Genomic DNA, 18505 nt, shown 5'->3' on the forward strand with positions numbered 1-18505 from the left:
TATTGAGAGTTGACAGCAACAGATTCCAAATGCAAATAGCACACTTGAAATGAACTCTAGACCTTTTATCTGCTCCTTGTAAATGGGATAATGAGGGAATAACACACGCCTGGCCATGGAACAGTTGAGCAGCCAACTGTCCCATTACTTTTGGTTCCTTAAAAAGTGGGAGGCACATATACAAACTGTTGTAATTCCTACACCGTTCTCCTGATTTGGATGTAAATACCCTCAAATTAAAGCCGAAAGTCTGCAGTTAAAGCACATCTTGTTCGTTTCAATTCAAATCCATTGTGGTGGTGTATAGAGCCAAAAAGATTAGAATTGTGTCGATGTCCCAATATTTATGGACCTGACTGTATATATGATTTGAAAATATATACTGTGATTAAGCAGGATTTAATAATTCTAAATATCAGAATAAATGAATACATTCTTTGTGCTGTACAAAAATAGTAGAAATTGTTTTGTATAAAGTGGTTTGGCAGAATGAAAAGCAGTGCCTCATGCCACCTGTTTAAGTAAAGTAGCAAGTGCCAGTCATCTTGTACTGGCATTATATACAATTTATAGAGCATGTGTTGGAAAATACCAGACTAGACTTCTATTTTATTTTAAACTAAAATCTGGAACATTACCTCTAGTGGGCAAGTTGCCCAGCTCCCCTAAGCCCTCCCAGTTCACTGCATGGGTACCAAAGGACAGCAATGGAATCAAATACTATTCATTCGCCTGAGACTGTAGGTTTTAGGCAGCGTGGGAGGCAAAGCAGTATACCATGTTCTGACATCTGCTGTTCTATGCAAGTGATATTTGCACTAAAGGTTGATTCAGTTGTTTCCCTTTAAAAGGTGAGCATGCATGTTTCATTCCTTCTCCTGATTTGGGCCCCTGGAAAGGCATACAGCATCTGTATAGCTGGCAGTGAAATGGTATTTCCAGGCAGGCACTCTGTTGGAGGATAGTGAGCCAATCCACTGCTTTGTCTGAGCAGCTGAGAACTTCATCTGAGTATTACCATGGTGTACGGTAACACAGACCTGTTCCATGAGCAAGTAAAGTACTGAGCAAGTGTTAGGGTCAATATTTATAGACCGCTACACTGCAGCTTAGGAGACTCACAGAAATCAGCAAGTGGCTGGCTAGAGATCTTCAGCAAGAAGCTCCGATGGTTCTGATTTTCCCTTTTTTTTATTGTAATCTTCAGGTTTTGGCTTTCCCTGTTGAATTCAAGACGGTCCTGCTACAGGCAATGAGAAGAGGAGTGTGAATTATATTGTAAGTGACCTCTTGTCTTAATTGTGCCTAGTCAGTGCAGCAGGTGTCCTGCTAAAATATTGTGCCTTGCCATTATAACAAGTTTACTTTATATATTTTTTATTTATTTTTCATAACCAAATTGCCTAAAAAGCACATAAAAATACATGTATATGTAAAATATTTTATATATATATATATATATATATATATATATATATATATATATATAATTTGTTTACAATAAATGTCAAAACATTTCATTTACTTTAATATAAATAAATTTATTTAGAATTGTTATTTAAAATTACGTGTAACCATTCAAAGGAATACATTGTTCTTTTAATTTCTTCATAAGTGGCTACCTGGTGGACACTACCTTATCAAACATGTAAAACTGTAATGTTGCTAAATAGAAGTGTATTAAGTGAGTTGCCAGTAATAATGATGGCATTTCACTTATTGCATGAAAACACAGATTGCTGTCAGCATGGGATGCTCCAGGCTTCCTGTGCTGACCTGAAGTATATGGTTTAAAGTAATACAGTCATTTTTTACATACCATACATTTACCTTTAAAATTGACAGTGTTAATATTTTAGTATTATTTCTTTTTTTTTTTCTTGTACTGGAGTACCATGATAATTGATTCATGTTGACAAACACTTTAGTTTGTTAAATCTTTTACATTGTGTTATATAAAGTATATATGACTGTTTTTATATGCTACTGAATTTTACAGCCTGGGGAGTTTTGCATCTGGTGCTGCTTACTTGCTTATTCAATAAAACAGCAAAAAAAAGAGGTATATAAAGTACTCTAAGTTGTAGTAACAAATAAGCTGTATATTTATAGAAATCAGATCAGTGAAGAGTGATTTTATATTGCTGTCATTTACTGCCCTTCATACATCTCCTGTTTGGGCTGCCCTAAAATGAATCTGTCTTTAGGGACATGACAGATGCCATTAGTAGCCTTTCAACATAAATGCTAGTTTCCTGGCTGTGTCTTGCTTATATATGTCAATTCCCTTAACTAGAAGATGCATGTTAGCTATTAATAAGTGACAGAGTTCTATATCTTCACACTTATTTTAAGTTATTAATTCAGAAAGCATTGAGTCCAAAGCTTCAGCAACTAAAATCCATAGAAGAAGGCCAGAAATGGCAGCCCCAAACATCTCCCATGACAAAGTCCATTTAATAAGTTATACTTATTAATTTAAATTCACACTACGCAGGAATCAGTAGGACAAAAGTCAGCAGTACCAAATTGTGCTGTTATTTTGAACCAAAAAGTACCTCTTCTTTGACATGATTAAAAAATGTCTGCTTCCAAGCTGCATGATGTGACTTAAAGTGATTGTAAAATCTTGTTTTTGTTTTCTAAAAAATAAAAGTTATACTTACCTGCTCTATGTAGTGGATTTGCACAGAGAAGCCTAGATCCTCCTCTTCTCAGGTGCCTCTTTGGCTCTCCTGGCCCCTCCCTCCTGTTAAATGCCCCATCAGCAAGCAGCTTGCTATGGGGGCACCCAAGCCGAGCTGCAGCTCTGTGTGTCCATTCAGACACAGAGCTGCAGTTCAGCTTCATCCCCTCTTTCCTGATTGGCTAACTGACTTTGATTGACAGCAGCGGGAGCCAGTGGCGCTGCTGCTGTGTCTCAACCAGTCAGGAAGGAGAGTCCTGGATGGCTGAGACACTCAAGGACATAGCTGGACAGAGATCGAGCTCAAGTAAGTATTAGGGGGGGCGAGGGGTGCTGCTGCACACAGAAGGCTTTTTATCTTAATGCATAGAATGCATTAAGTTAAAAAACCTTCTGACTTTACAACCACTTTAAGGACTAGCTTACCTAAGTCATTTGGCAGCATGAGCATTGTGGGTCTTTTACATCATTAGAGATTGAATATATAGTATACTGTATATGGTTGTTCTCCCTATAGAGAAACAACATTAACTATTTAAAATAATTAAGTTAAGCGGATCTTTTCTACCTAGCTAAAAAGTTCACAGAAGGCTCTCCTTTTAATATATTATGGTAGCATGCAATGTATTAAGGATCGTTGTCACACACTTTAATAATGTGTCTTGTGCACTTTAAAACCATACTGTATGTCATCTGCTATAAATATTATTCACAAACTTCAGGGCTGCCTGAATTTTACCAATAAAGTCTATAACAAATGATTTATTGTAGCTTGAAGCTTAAGGCCATGGCTGAAATTTATATCCATATGACAACTTTTGACTAATGCCTTAAGTGTCCTTATATAGCAGCCCTGGGGTGAAAAGAGCCTTGAATGAGAACACCTGGGCCATCTTCTCATGCTTTATGTCTTTTTATTATAATGTCCAAAAGCATCAGCAGGCATAGAAAATGTACTGAACAAATGCTCTTTCTAAGGTGTTTTTCTTTCCATTGCACAAAATAAAATTTGAACAGATTCCAATGAACATTAATGTTTCAGACATCATTAGCCCCTGTGTTTGTGTACTCCCACCCATGCTGTAATATAAGCTTAAGGTTAGGTGTAACACAAGAGATCCATACATTGGAACATGACCTGTATATGTGTCATACCTTAACTCAGGAACACGTATGCCTTGCAAAAACACTGCATTTCAGAAACGCATTACCTGGGCCAGAGTGAGTATCATGTCTTGTAACTCACAGACAAAGTGAACTTTGGCAACATTTTCCTGTTCAGAGATGTGTGTCTGTGGTTGCTCCGTGATGATGTATGCTATGTTGTTGAGTTTTTGGTATAATTTGAAATGACTGGGGATTGTTATGGAAACCATGTATGCAAACAAAAATTGTTTATACCTATATACGCAATCCTTCTGTTTTTAAAAGAACAGCATTGCTAACATTCAATATTATCTATGGCTAAAATTATTTTCAATATGAAGCAGAGTTTAAGAACACAGGGACATGAACCTGAACCTAGCAGGAGGGAAGTTAACTCTTGAAGTATTGTTTCACTGAAAGAGTAGTTGATGGTTATAAAAGACTTCCAGCAGAGGTATCGAATCAGTTAACAGTAAGGGTATTTGAACTTGTTAGGGATAAATATGAGTCTATCTTTACCTAAAAATGTTTGAAAAAAAGCCCCACTCCCCTATGAAACATAAATTGTCAGGTTCGATGGATCACTTGGTCTTTTTTGCTTTTGCTCTTCTATGTTTCTCATATGTTACGGTAACACTTCCCATATTTATACAATATTTGACACATTTAATGTTACTGTGAAGCCAAATGTAGCTTAAAATCATCCATTTTAGGCTTAACGAGGCTTATGAGATGCAGAAGGTAGTGTCCTTTAGTGGGCAGCTGAATAAAAAATCAGGAAAATAATTGTTCCTATCAAAAGTATCATCTTTATTGGTTGCCTTTTTTTGTTTAAAAGCTGTATGCTCCTGAAATGTTTGCATACATTGATTTCTTGATATATGGGGGATTCAAAACATTGTTATTGCATTTTTTTAATCTATTTGACTATCTGGTACATGCCCATGTCTTGGTGTTTTTTAATGTTTCAATTATCACTTCAAACATGTTTTTTTAAAATAAACGTTTACCAATAAAGGAGAGGATTTTAACCACTACGCGCCTATGCTATAGCCGAAAGACGGCTACAGCGCTGCGCTCAATTGCCAGGAGGGCGTCCCTGGACATCCTCCTGTTTACTTCCTCCCTACGCGCCACTGCGGGCACGCATCGGGGCAAGTCTGTGTTGGCCGTGTCCCTTGAACACAGCCAATCACAGATCGTGCTAAATGGCCAATCACAGCGACCATTTAGCACTCGATCGGAGTGTCCAATGAGAGGTGATCTCATATGTAAACATATGAGATCATCTCTCATTGCCGGCTCTCCCTCCTCACACAGAGACCGCGTGTGAGGAGGGAGAGTGACCTGCAGCTGCGTTAGTGTTTGAACACTAACACAGTGCCACACTAACACAAAACACACATGCCCACCTGTCCCCAGTGCCACCTGTCCCCAGTGCCACCTATAAGTGCCATCTGGTTGGTGTGTGTGAATGCGCTACTCCCATAATACCCACCACTTGCAATATTCTCTTCCTGTTAATCCAAAAAAATCACTTTGATAAAATAATAAAATATAAAATCATGTGCATAATCTTATAACTCTAAATCAAACAGAAATATGACCATAATCCATCCAGTACATGAAAAAAAGTCCTTCAAACCTGCTGCAAAAAATCCTTTGATAATTAATTGTGACTGGCGTGCTCCTATGTTCCTTCAGTGATCATATGTGACTGAGTGAAACACCTCCACCATTCAGATTGGCCACTCACCAGATGCTTAATTAAAGATGCGCCTTTGGTTCATTCAAGGGATAACCACTCCACCTAAGTAACACTCCTCACCGGCTAAACTTGGGCTTTAATGTTCCTCATTGGAAAGCATAAGGGACAAAAACGATCATAGCGCAATATGCTTAAACTATTTATTTAAAATTCACAGAGAAAGTATCAACTCACATTTAAAAGTGCCCTCGAGCCGGCACAAAGCTTATCCAGCAGTTATGGACGGGTACTAGGCTGTTTGCATGGTCTGCCTGGTGTTGTATTGCGGTCTCCACGCTCGGCTTGCGCTCTGAGCCTCGTTCCCGTTCACGTCCGGTCACCTGATGTGAAAAAACTCCCAGCAGCCTCTACGCGTTTCGCATCATAGAATGCGTCATCAGGAAGCTGCTTCCTGATGACGCATTCTATGATGCGAAGCGCGTAGAGGCTGCTGGGAGTTTTTTGCAGCACGTTTGAAGGACTTTTTTTCATGTACTGGATGGATTATGGTCATATTTCTGTTTGATTTAGAGTTATAAGATTATGTACATGATTTTATATTTTATTATTTTATCAAAGTGATTTTTTTGGATTAACAGGAAGAGAATATTGCAAGTGGTGGGTATTATGGGAGTAGCGCATTCACACACACCAACCAGTATTTCTAGCTCATCTCAATGAAGTTTTTTTTTTGAATGCAGCAACCCTGACACATACGTTTAATATAGTAGTGGTTTTTGCGCCGGTGACACACATACAATTAATATAAGTGCCATCTGTCCCCAGTGCCACCTGTCAGTGCCATCTGTCCCTTGTGCCACCTATCAGTGCCAACTGTCCCCAGTGCCACCTATCAGTGCCATCTGTCCCCAGTGCCACCAGTCCCCAGTGCCATCTGTTCCCAGTGCCACCTATAAGTGCCATCTGTCTACAGTGCCACCTGTCTCCAGTGCCACCTGTCCCCAGTGCCACCTGTCAGTGTCACGTGCCATCTGTTATCAATGTCATGTGTCATCAGTGCCACGTATCAGTGCCATATATCATCAGTGCCACCTGTCAGTGTCACATGCCATCTGTTATCAGTGTCACGTGTCATCAGTGCCACGTATCAGTGCCATCTGTCATCGGTGCCACATCAGTGTCACGTGTCATCAGTGCCACGTATTAGTGCCATCTGTCATCAGTGCCACGTATTAGTGCCATCCGTCAACAGTGCCATGTATTAGTGTCATCTGTCATTAGTGCCACATCAGTGTCACATGTCATCAGTGCCACATATTAATGCCATCTGTCATCAGTGCCATCTGTCATCAGTGCCTCATCAGTGTCACGTGCCATCAGTGCCACTTATCAGTGCCATCTGTCATCAGTGCCACATCAGTGTCACTTGTCATTGTCCTGGTGCTCCAGGGCCTTCAAAAGTGTAATAGGTAGTCAAAAAGTTAGATGTGTATCTTATGCTCTTAGAACACGTGATGGTGCTCCCTGCATGTTGGGTCTCTCTATGTGGCCAGGCTGTGAAAAAGTCCCACACATGTGGTATCGCCATACTCAGGAGGAGTAGCAGAATGTTTTTGGGGCATCATTTGTGGTATACACATGCCATCTGAGAGAAATAACCTATTACAATGACAATTTTGTGGGAAAAAAAATCTTCATTTTGCAAAGAATTATGGGACAAAATGACATCAAAAACCTCACCATGCATCTTACTAAATACATTGGAACGTCTACCTTCAAAAAAGGGGTCATTTGGGGAGTATTTGTATTTTCCTGGCTTGTTAGGGCCGCCAGTACATCAGGTGTGATCATTTTTTTATGATTTGCACCACAACATATAGACTCTCTAACTTTCACAAAGACCAAATAATATCCACTAATTTGGGTTATTTTTACCAAAGATATGTAGCAGTATAAATTGTGGCCAAAATTTATGAAGAAAAATTAATAATTTGCAAAATTTTTCACAGAAACAAAGAAAAATGCGTTTTTTTTCAAAATTTTCGGACTTTTTTCACTTATAGCGCAACAAATAAAAAACCCAGAAGTGATCAAATACCACCAAAAGAAAGCTCTATTTGTATGAAAAAAAGGACAGAAAATTCATTTGGGTACAGTATTACATGATTGAGTAATTGTCATTCAAAGTGTGAGAGCACTGAAAGCTGAAAATTGGTCTGGACAGGAGGGGGGTTTAAGTGCCCAGTAGGCAAGTGGTTAAAGGATAAGTTCATGTTTACAGAAAAATCTGTAAAGTGAACTTACACAGGACCCCCCCCCCCCCCCCCCCCAGTCCCACTGACTGCATGTCTCCAGACCTAAACCCTATTGAGCATCTGTGGGGCATCCTCAAATGGAAGGTGGAGGAGCGCAAGGTCTCTAACATCCACAAGCTCTGTAATGTCATCATGGAGGAGTGGAAGAGGACTCCAGTGGCAATCTGTGAAGCTCTGGTGAACTCCATGCCCAAGAGGGTTAAGGCAGTGCTGGAAAATAATGGTGGCCACACAAAATATTGACACTTTGAGCCAAATTTGGACATTTCTACTCACTTTTGTTGTCAGCGGTTTAGACATTAATGGCTGTGTGTTGAGTTATTTTGAGGGGACAGCAAGTTTACACTGTTATACAAGCTGTACAATCTCTACTTTACATTGTAGCAAAGTGTCATTTCTTCAGTGTTGTCACATGAAAAGATATACAAAAATGTAAGGGGTGTACTCACTTTTGTAAGATACTGTATATCCAGTGAAGTGAATAGCCTCAGGTTATACACAGATATGAAACAAATCTCCCTACATACGTTGTACATGTATATCTGCAGTCTTTTTTTTCCTATACTCTTTGGAAAGTGCACATTGTGCACAAGTGCTTTAGAGCTGCCAAAATCACTTCCACCAGAAAGCGGATAGTGGGCTTGACAACTGTAAACACACTCCTGGCTGTTGTAACAGTTAGTTCTGACCATCTTCAAGGCTAATATGCAAGGGATTGTAAAACAAATGGCATAAGGGGGCTGTGAACTAATGCAAAATAAACATTTTAACCACACGCCGACCAGCCGCTGCAGTTGTACTGGGGCAGAATGGCACGGCTGGGAGAGACGACGTTATGTGACGTTGCCCTGTGGCCACTAGGGGGGGGGGGTGTGCACCCCCCTGAGCCGATGCGAATGCCCAGTGGTCTCGATCACCGCCGGGCTCCCGTGATCGCTCAGGGCACACGGAGAACCTGGAACTGTGTGTGTAAACACAGTTTCCGGTTCTCTGAGGGGAGAAGAGTATGAACAGCAATCTGTTAGCTTCCCTGCACAGTCCCCATCCACCTTCAGTTAGAACACAAACTAGGACATACATTAACCCCTTCACTGCCCCCTAGTGTTAACCCCTTCACTGTCAGTGACATTTTTACAGTAATCAATGCATTTTTAATCGCACTGATCGCTGTATTAATGCCAATGGTCACAAAAATGTGTCAAAATTGGCCAACATGTCCGCCATAATGTCGCAGTCACAATAAAAATCGCTGATCACCGCCATTACTAGTAAAAAAAAATTATTAATAAAAATGCCATAAAACTATCCCCTATTTTGTAGACGCTATAAATTTGCGCAAACCAATCAATATACGCTTATTGCGATTTTTTTTAACCAAAAATATGTAGAAGAATACGTATCGGCCTAAACTGAGGGAAAAAATGTTTTTTTATATATTTTTGGGGGATATTTATTATAGCAAAAAGTAAAAAATAATGCGTTTTTTTCAAAATTGTCGCTCTTTTTTCGTTTATAGCGCAAAAAATAAAAAACGCAGAGGTGATCAAATACCACCAAAAGAAAGCACTATTTGTGGGGAAAAAAGGACGTCGATTTTGTTTGGGAGCCACATCGCACGACCGCGCAATTGTCAGTTAAAGTGATGCAGTGCCGAATCGCAAAAAGTGCTCTGGTCTTTGGCCAGCCAAGTGGTCCGGGGCTAAAGCGGTTAAAATACTGTTTGGCTGTGAGCAGCAATTTTAACTACTTCAATACAGGGCACTTTTACCCCCTTCATGTCCAGGCCACTTTTTAAGCTTTCAGAGCTGTCACATGAATGACAATTACACGGTCATGCATCACTGTACCAATATGACATTTTTATATTTTTTTGAGCACAAATAGAGCTTTCTTTCTGTGACATTTAACCCTTTAATGCCTAAGTCTTTTTCTGACATTTGTTGCTTACAAGTTAAATTCCATATTTGCTAGAAAATTACTTAGAACCTGCAGACATTATATATATTTTTTAGTAGAGGCCCTAGAGAATAAAATAGTGATTGCAATATTTTATGTCACACGGTATTTGCGCACAGTATTTGCGCAGCGGTCTTTCAAATGCAATTTTTTTTGGAAGTAATAAACTTTCATGAATAAAAAAAAAACAAACAGTAAAGTTAGCCTAATTTTTTTGTATGATGTGAAAGATGATGTTACGCCGAGTAAATAGATACCCAACATGTCATGCTTTAAGATTGCGCACACTAGTGGAATGGTAACAAACTACTGTACTTAAAAATCTCCATAGGCGACACTTTAAAAATGTCTGCAGGTTACCAGTTTAGAGTTACAGAGGAGGTCTAGTGCTAGAAATATTGCTCTTGCTCTAACGATCGTGGCAAAACATCACATGTGTGGTTTGAACAGTTTTTGACATTTGCTGGCGCAACTTACGTATGCGTTCGATTCTGCGGGAGGGGGTGCTTTAATTTTTTTTTTTTCTTCTTGTTTATTTAATTTAATTTATTTAAAAAAAAAAAAATTAATTCTGATCACTTTTATTGCTGTCACAAGGAATGTAAACATCCCTTGTGACAGTAATAGGCAGTGAGAGGTATTCTTTATGGAGGGATCTGGGGTCTATAAGACCCAAAATCCCTCCTTTGCACCAAATTTGGCAGTTTTGAATGCTGTCATTTTTTTTAAATGTGGCGCCTTTAAGTCTTCAGTAAACTGGAAGTGTTGTCATGACATTGCTTCCAGGTTACTAGATTTGAGACCCTTTCAAAACCGATTCTGGCTTCGTTCAGGTCTGCGGCCAGTCAACGGACATGCCAGCTGGTCGCTCTGGCCTCCCAGTGGGACAAGAGAGCCCGGGCGAGCCGCAAAAGTGAGTGGGAGGGGGGGATGTTCCCTCTCACTGCTTGGGATAACAGCCGGGGGACGTCCCCTCCCACTGCTTGGGATAACCACCGAGTGGCTTTTTAGGCTCTAAAAAAACGGTACCGGGGTGATGCATACAACTGCATGCATCACACCGGTACAACCCCTGTGTAGAGGTAAATCATCGCTTTTTGTAAATTTTTAGCTAAATGAATGAAAAAAATGAGAATTTTGAAAAAAAATGCATTTTTCTTGGTTTCTGTTATAACATTTTACAAATAAATAATCTTTCTTCATAAATTTATCAAGTGAAAAATTATGGGCATAGCGCCGAAAAATAAAAACGTGCACTCTCACAATCTAATGCTGCTTCTAAAATTACGGTAGTATATTACTAATAGACAATATATAGACAGTGAAGGGCGCATCAGTAGTGTAATAACCAAATAATGAAATAATCGCGTTAACTCAATAAAGTAATAAAGTGCAACAGTGCATAATGCAGTATATACAATAATAAATCATGTAAATGCCAATTAAAGTGAATATAGTGCAAAAAAGTTCATAACTTGTCTCATTTTGTTTTGAAACAAAAACCCGCAATCTTCTTAAATACACTCCAATCACCACATGACAATAAAGTGCAAAATGCTGTAAATTCGTGTTTCATCCAAAGTGATAAGTCAAAGCGCTCACCAGACAGTAGTGGCCACAGAGTGACCCTCAGGCATGGAAAAGATCAAGTGGAATATCTCATCAGGAGTTTCCTTCCGGATGTTGTGGCATGTTTTCTCGTCCTGTACCTTGCATCCCAATCTGGTTGTAAAGTTTATTTTGGATTAAAGACGTTTTTACACTATCTGAGCCTTTTGTGGCTTTCATGGGGAGCCACTTTTTACAGATTTGGTTGTGGAGTTGAAGTACCAGGGCTCTGGTATAAGAAGTCACACACATATATACACTCCTGTTGTCCTGCCACTGGAGTCCCTCTGCACAGCAATCTTCTATGGCACAACATCCGGAAGGAAACTCCTGATGAGATATTCCACTTGATCTTTTCCTGCCTGAGGGTCACTCTGTGGCCACTTTAATTGCCATTTACATGATTTATTATTATATATTGCATTATGCACTGTTGCACTTTATTACTTTATTGAGTTAACACGGTTATTTAATTATTTGGGTATTGCACTACTGATGCGCCCTTCACTTCATAAATTTATGCAAAAATGTATATTTTTACATTTCTTTGGTGAAGATAACCCAAATCAGTGTAAATTATTTCGTCTGTAGGAAAATTATAAAGTCCACAAACTATGGTATATATATATATATATATATATATATATATATATATATATATATATATATATATGAAAATCGATCAGTCTTGATTTATTTCTTTGAGGCCCGAAAATGCCAGGAGGGTACAAATATCCCCCAAATGACCCCTTTTTGGAAAGTAGGCAGTCCAAGGTATTTATTTATTTTTATTTATTTATTTTTTTAGTTTCAATAATTTTTATTGAATTATAAAGTTTACACACAAGAAAAACACAGTATAATGCATTTTAACTTATTTTGCGGTCACATAAACTCTATAACACTGTCTTGTAAACTTAGATATGTAGCCTAATATTGACAGGGATAGTAAATGATCATCTTGTTAGAGGATTTTGGCTATCGGTTCATCCACATGCGATCTCTCTTTATGCGCCACAGTGGGTGATCCTTAATTTGGGTTTTTACTCCCTTCTAATAGTGTTCCAGCAGTGTAACTTGCATTTGAAGTATAAGGACCATAGTTATATCTTAATGCAAACATAAAACAAACATAATTTAATCTAAACAATTCAGTCAGAGTGATACTTGTTATCCTTAACATATTACTGGATTTGCATAACCTTTATAGTGGTAACATCAATATTTCAGAAAATGGCTCCCTCCGAGTACCATTTAAGCCATGGAGCCCAATGTTGTGACACCTTTTCATAGTTCCCTGTGGTTGAGGAATGTGGAACCTCATAAGTGCTGTGGGTGTGGGTTGTGCAGATTACTTTAGAGATTTTTGAGCTGTTGTTTCTCTTCAGTGCCTGAGTATAATTAAGCGAGTAGCCAATAATATATGGAATACTACATTTCTATAGGGCATGGGAATAGAGTTCAACTCAAGGGACAATATTGCCATACCTGGGGATAATGAATGGTTTATACCTGTGATTGTAGATATTAGTCTTTCGACCAAGACTATAATAAGCATAGGTTTAATCAGGACCTCAAAATATGAATTAGTGTACCAGTGCAACCACAAAGCCTCCAACACTCTGGGGAGGCATCGGGGTAAATCTTCAAAAAACGGTGTGGGGTCAGGTACCAGCGAAGCATTATTTTTTTATGCATTTCCCAGAGGTTTGTACTTTTGTGGAAGTATAGATGAGATGTAAAATATTTTCCCAATGTTGAGTTGTGTATTCTGTCTCTATTTCCTGTTCCCAAGTTATCATTGATTGTGATTTAATACAAATATCTCTTGTAGGCACGAGTAGATAATAGCTATACCTTTGGGTATGGTTGGTAGTTGTTGATAAAATTGGGTTTCTTTTGCAGGGAGTACTGTGAGTAGTTGGGGATTCTTCCTCAATAGGTGAGCTATCTGCGTGTATTTATATTGCTCTGTGGAAGGCAAGTTGTATTCTCGTTGTAAGGTGCTAAAAGGTTTAAGTGATGAGCCTTCTAAAATCTCTTCTACATAGGTAATTTCCTTTTCTTTCCATGAGATAAGGTTGATATCTGGTATTATTTGGGCAAGTGCAGAGATGGGGAGTTTCAAAGGTGTGACTTTGCTGCTCCACTGTTGATATTTATGAAGGTGGACCCATGCTCTGATCGATGCTAGAATAGGTGGTGCTAGTTTACTGTCTAGAGAGGTATTGTGAGGAGCAGTAAGTAAAAAGTCATGTAAGTTCCCCTTTGGGATTTGAGCTTGCTCTAGTTCAATCCACAATGCTTTGGCATTAGGTAGTATCCAGTGTTGGAGTTGTGCTAGTAGTGTTGCACAGTAATAGTCTTGCAAGTGCACATGACCAATTCCTAAAAATATATAATAATTGTGGTAATATCTGCATCTTAAAAGCTGCAGGTCTGCCCAGCCATGATAATTCAGTTTGAGCACGTTTGTTCAGCTTGCCCCTAAATGAATTCAGGAAAGGTGTGTAATTGGCGGATATAAGATCTTCAGGTTTAGGAGTTAGTGTGATGCCCAAGTATTTGATACCCTCCTGTCTCCATATGTATGGGAATGTTTGCGCTAGATTTTGTTTGGTCTCTGCCGGAATACCTAGGTTTAAGATATAGGATTTGGTCTTGTTTACTTTATAGTACGATACCCCATTAAACGTTTGCAATGCTAGGTGAACTGAGGCCAAGGAGGTTTCCACATTTGTAAGCATCAGTATGATGTCATCAGTGAATAGGCTGATGGTGTGGTGTCTGCTTCCCATCTGTATACCCATTATTTGAGGATGTGAGCGTAAGTAGGAAGCTAGAGGCTCCATCAATAAACTGAAAATCAGCAGAGAGAGAGGGCAGCCCTGTCTTGTCCCATTTCAAATGGGGTAGACAGTGCCCCTGAGATGTAAACTTGGGTCGATGGGTGAGTGTAAAGTGCCATTATGGCTGAGTAGAAAGAGCCCCTAAAACCAAACCTAGTCAACACCTGTGCTAAGAACTGCCAGTGTATTCTGTCAAACGCCTTCTCTGCATCCAATGCTAGGAGCAGAGAAGGCGTTTTGTGTTTATTGGCCAGATGACTCACATTTATCAGACATCTGGTAGCATTGGCCGTCTGACGCCCCTTAGTGAATCTAGACTGGTCCACATCTATAAGAAAAGGTAGGATGTCCACCAGTCGAATAGCCAATAGTTTCGCATACATTTTTAGAATAATATTAAGTAGCAATATAGGCCTAAAATTTTGCAGAGTATTTTTTCCCTGACTTTTGGCAGAGCCATGATCATGGTCTTTAGCATCTCTGGGGGGGAATGAGGAGGAGTCAGCGGCAGAACCAAAGATCTCAACCAGATGCAGGGTCAAAATATCCCCTGTAAAGCCGTCTGGGCCCGGGGATTTGTTGTTTGGTAGAGATTGTATTATCTGTCGTACCTCCAGTTCAGTAGTAGGAGAGTTCAGGTTAGTGAGGTGTTCAGGGATAAGTTTGGGGAGTTTAATCTTATCTAGGAATGTTTCTAATAGCTGGTGTTGGTTGTGGTAGGGTAGGGTCATTCTTAAGATTATATAGTGATCCATAATAATGACTGAAGGCATCCGCTATGGCTTGGAGATGGTACTGTTTTGTTTAAGTAAGAGGCTGTATTATATGGGATTTGGGTTTTATACCTATGTCCTCTAAGCCGGTTAGCAAGAAGTTTCCCTGCTCTAATGCCACTTGTGTAATAGGACTATTTAAGTTTGCTTGAGGCTTTTTCAAAGTCCTCCATGAAGAGCAGTCTGGATTCATTACGTAATTGTGTCAATTGATCTGTAATTTGTTGAGAGGGGTGTGTCATATTTTGTTTTTTAAGAGCGTCAATTTTTGATATTAATGCTTCAGTGTGCGTCTGCCTCATCCTCTTAATTCTCGCCCCTTGCTGTATCAGAATACCTCTTACAAATGCGTTATGAGCAGTCCATACAATAAATGGGTCGGAATCCGATTCGTGATTATTCTTAAAAAATTTGTTAAGCAGTTGATCAATTTTTGACTTGGTTGGAGCATCCTGGAAAAGTCAGGGATCAGATCTCCATATAAATGTAGGATTGTGGGTGGTAGAGTCCCCTACTGCCAGTTTCACTGAGGCATGATCCAACCAAGAGATAGTATTAATTTTGGCAGATTTACATTTAAACAACAACCATTTGTCTACCAAGAATAAGTCAATTCTACTATAAGACCTATGGCTGTTAGAGAAGAATGAATAGTCTTTCTCATTAGCATTGAGGCATCTCCAGACATCATATAGCTTGTAGGTTCTGAGAACCGATTTTAGTGATGGTGGAGAGCGTTTTGGTGTTGAGGTGGAGTCAAGGGATGGATCAGGAGTAATGTTGAAGTCCCCACATAGCAGCAACATACCCCTCTGTATTGAGCAAATTTGCTTCATGATCCTGTGAAAGAACCTGATCTGTCTTGTATTTGGAGCGTAGATATTTGCCACAGTGTAGATCAGGAGTCTCAGACTGGCGGCACTCCAGCTGTTGAGAAACTACAAGTCCCATGACGCCTTGCAAGGCTGAAAGTTACAAGCATGACTCCTTCAGGCAAAGGCATGATGGGACTTGTAGTTCCGCAACAGCTGGAGGGCCATCAGTTTGAGACCCCTGGTGTAGATAGTGGAGTTGATGTCACATACTAGGAGTATAAAGCGAACATGTGGGTCTGTGATGAACTCGTGAAGCTGGAAGGCTACTGTATCTTTCACTGCTACCATCTCTCCTTTCTTTTTAGTTTCCGCATTGGCAAGGTATATGAATATATACTTAGGGTACGTGCATTTAGGAGGCGATAGAGTATGAAAGTGTGTCTCTTGGACACATAAGATGTCACATTTTTGCTGTAGGGGTTCCTTCCAAAGAGACCTTCGTTTGGCCGGATGATTAAGTCCCTTAGAGTTAATGGTCAAAAAATTTAACGCCATAGGAGAAGAGTGTGGTAGTGCCTGATGTTGCATAATGTAAATGAGTCACTTACTATTGGCGGTGTTTCACACCCTATTAGATGGAGGAAACATTTCTGATGGGACTCTGAACTCCATGTTTCCAGCATGATGGTGCTCCTTGGTGCCCTTTAAAATGGAAGATCACTTCTGACTGTTGAAATATAAAGGTGAGGTTTACAGGAACAATAAAAGAACATAACAGTGGCAAACAGGTGGCTGGGTGTGTTACAGATAAAAAAATACAGTCCAGATCAGAGGGAAATCCTCCCAAGCGGATAATAGTATGGATGAGCATTACCCTTATCCAGGTTAGTTATAAGTACGGGCGTTCTTGTGAGTTACTGTACGCCATTCAGGGTTAGAGCTGGTGTAGTAACCATTCTGACGGGGATGTGCTAGAGGTTCAGGGATAATCCCCCATGTATTCAGCAGGGCCATGCATTTAGCAACTGAATCCATCACATGTTCTGTGCCATCTTTGGTAACAATCAGCTTCGATGGGAATCCCCATTTATAACTTAGCTTTTGGTTCCTAAGGGCTTTTGTGATAGTATTCAGGTTTCTGCATTTTGGAGTGTGTACTGAGACAAGTCTGCATAGAATTGCTGGCTGGAGTATGGAGCAGGGATCTGGTCTCTCTGTCTGGATGCTGCCATTAACCGTTCCTTAGCATGGTAAAAGTGAAGTCTCAGTATGACATCCCTAGGTATGTTGTCAGATAGAGGGCTTGGGGAGACGGTGTATTCTGTCCACTGTGAGATCTAAGGCAGACATATCAGGCATTACTGTATTGAATAGCTGGGAGACATAATTGTGCAGGTCTTGCTGCTGGACAGATTCTGGTATCCCCCTTATCTTTACATTGTTCCTTCTGGACCTGTCCTCTATATCCACCATTTTGACCTTAATCATCTCCAAATCATCTTCTTTACTTGCATTAGCATCTACCAAGTCATTAATTGTGGTTGCATATTCCCCCATCTTGTTCTCTATGTGTGATACTCTATCTGAGATAGACTGTAGCTCTGAGCTGAACTTGTGTACACAAGTGATCATATCTGAGTGCAGTGAGCTTCTGAGGGAGACTAACATTTCCTTTCGAACAGTGTCTATAACAGGCTGGTTATTAGTGGGGAATAGATCTATGGAATCTGGCAGTTCCCTGGTGTCATCCTCTGAATCATGGAGCGAGCTTACCTCATGATCTGCGTCTGCGGCATCCGTTCGGGAATCTCGCCTTTTCTGGGCTCCCAGAGAATGGTGTAGCTGGCAAAGATTGTGGGCATTTAGGAGGGCTGCTCTTTTTTTGTGTTTTCCCCTTCTGTGCTGGGTTATTAGGAAAGCCAGATGCCGGAGTGGATGAGGAGCCGGCGCCATTTTGTTTAAGCCCGAGGGTGAAGAAGTGAGTTTCTGAGGGCGATTCCCCTCCTTCCTGTGCCTGAGCATGATGGTGTCTCATTCCCTGGGTGTTATGGATCAAGATCGCCGGGTTTTGGTGAGAGGAGATGGTTCTGGTAAGGTGATGTAAGCCATGGTTGTCCCGCTGGTACCATTGCGGTCTCCGGCTGCTCTGCCCTCCCATCCAAGGTATTTATTAAGAGGCATGGCAAGTTTTTTGAAGTTGTAATTTTTGTCCAAATTTTATGGAAAATAAAGAAATTAAAAAAAAAACATTTTCACAATGCAGTACAGTGTAGTCATATAACTGGTGTGGTGGTGATCAGGAGCAATGACTGTTGACAGTATGTAAGAATTTTTTTTTCAAATTTTTTTTATAAACACCTTTTCATTTTTTAATATTCTTTTTTTTTTTTTTACACACTATGACTGCTTATAACTGTGAATTTTACAGTTATAAGCAACATTTTTATTTTCTGAATGAAAACTATTCAGTGTTTACTATTGTAATCAGCTGTGACTGGCCAAAGCTAATCACATGGTACAGATGGGCTGTTATTAAGCCTGTCTGTACCATGTGATCATTATGACCAATCACAAGGCTCATCACAATAGTAAACCATGAAAGGCATGAATCAAATAATTGAATTGTGTACAATTGTCTTGATCTGCTAT

At 39.8% G+C, this 18505-nt stretch overlaps 1 protein-coding gene across 16 annotated transcripts in view; it reads left to right on the forward strand.

Annotated features, from left to right (window-relative positions):
- BMPR1B (bone morphogenetic protein receptor type 1B) overlaps positions 1 to 18505 on the forward strand; it is a 700361-nt gene that overhangs the window by 410032 nt on the left and 271824 nt on the right. For all 16 annotated transcript variants that reach the window (XM_073601167.1, XM_073601124.1, XM_073601147.1 and 13 more), the window contains one exon: positions 1208 to 1278. The gene's annotated coding sequence lies outside the window, so the exon portion shown is untranslated. The remainder of the gene's footprint in view (positions 1 to 1207; positions 1279 to 18505) is intronic.

This window comes from Aquarana catesbeiana, linkage group LG01 (assembly GCF_042186555.1).
Source record: "Aquarana catesbeiana isolate 2022-GZ linkage group LG01, ASM4218655v1, whole genome shotgun sequence".
Lineage (NCBI taxonomy): Eukaryota > Metazoa > Chordata > Amphibia > Anura > Ranidae > Aquarana > Aquarana catesbeiana.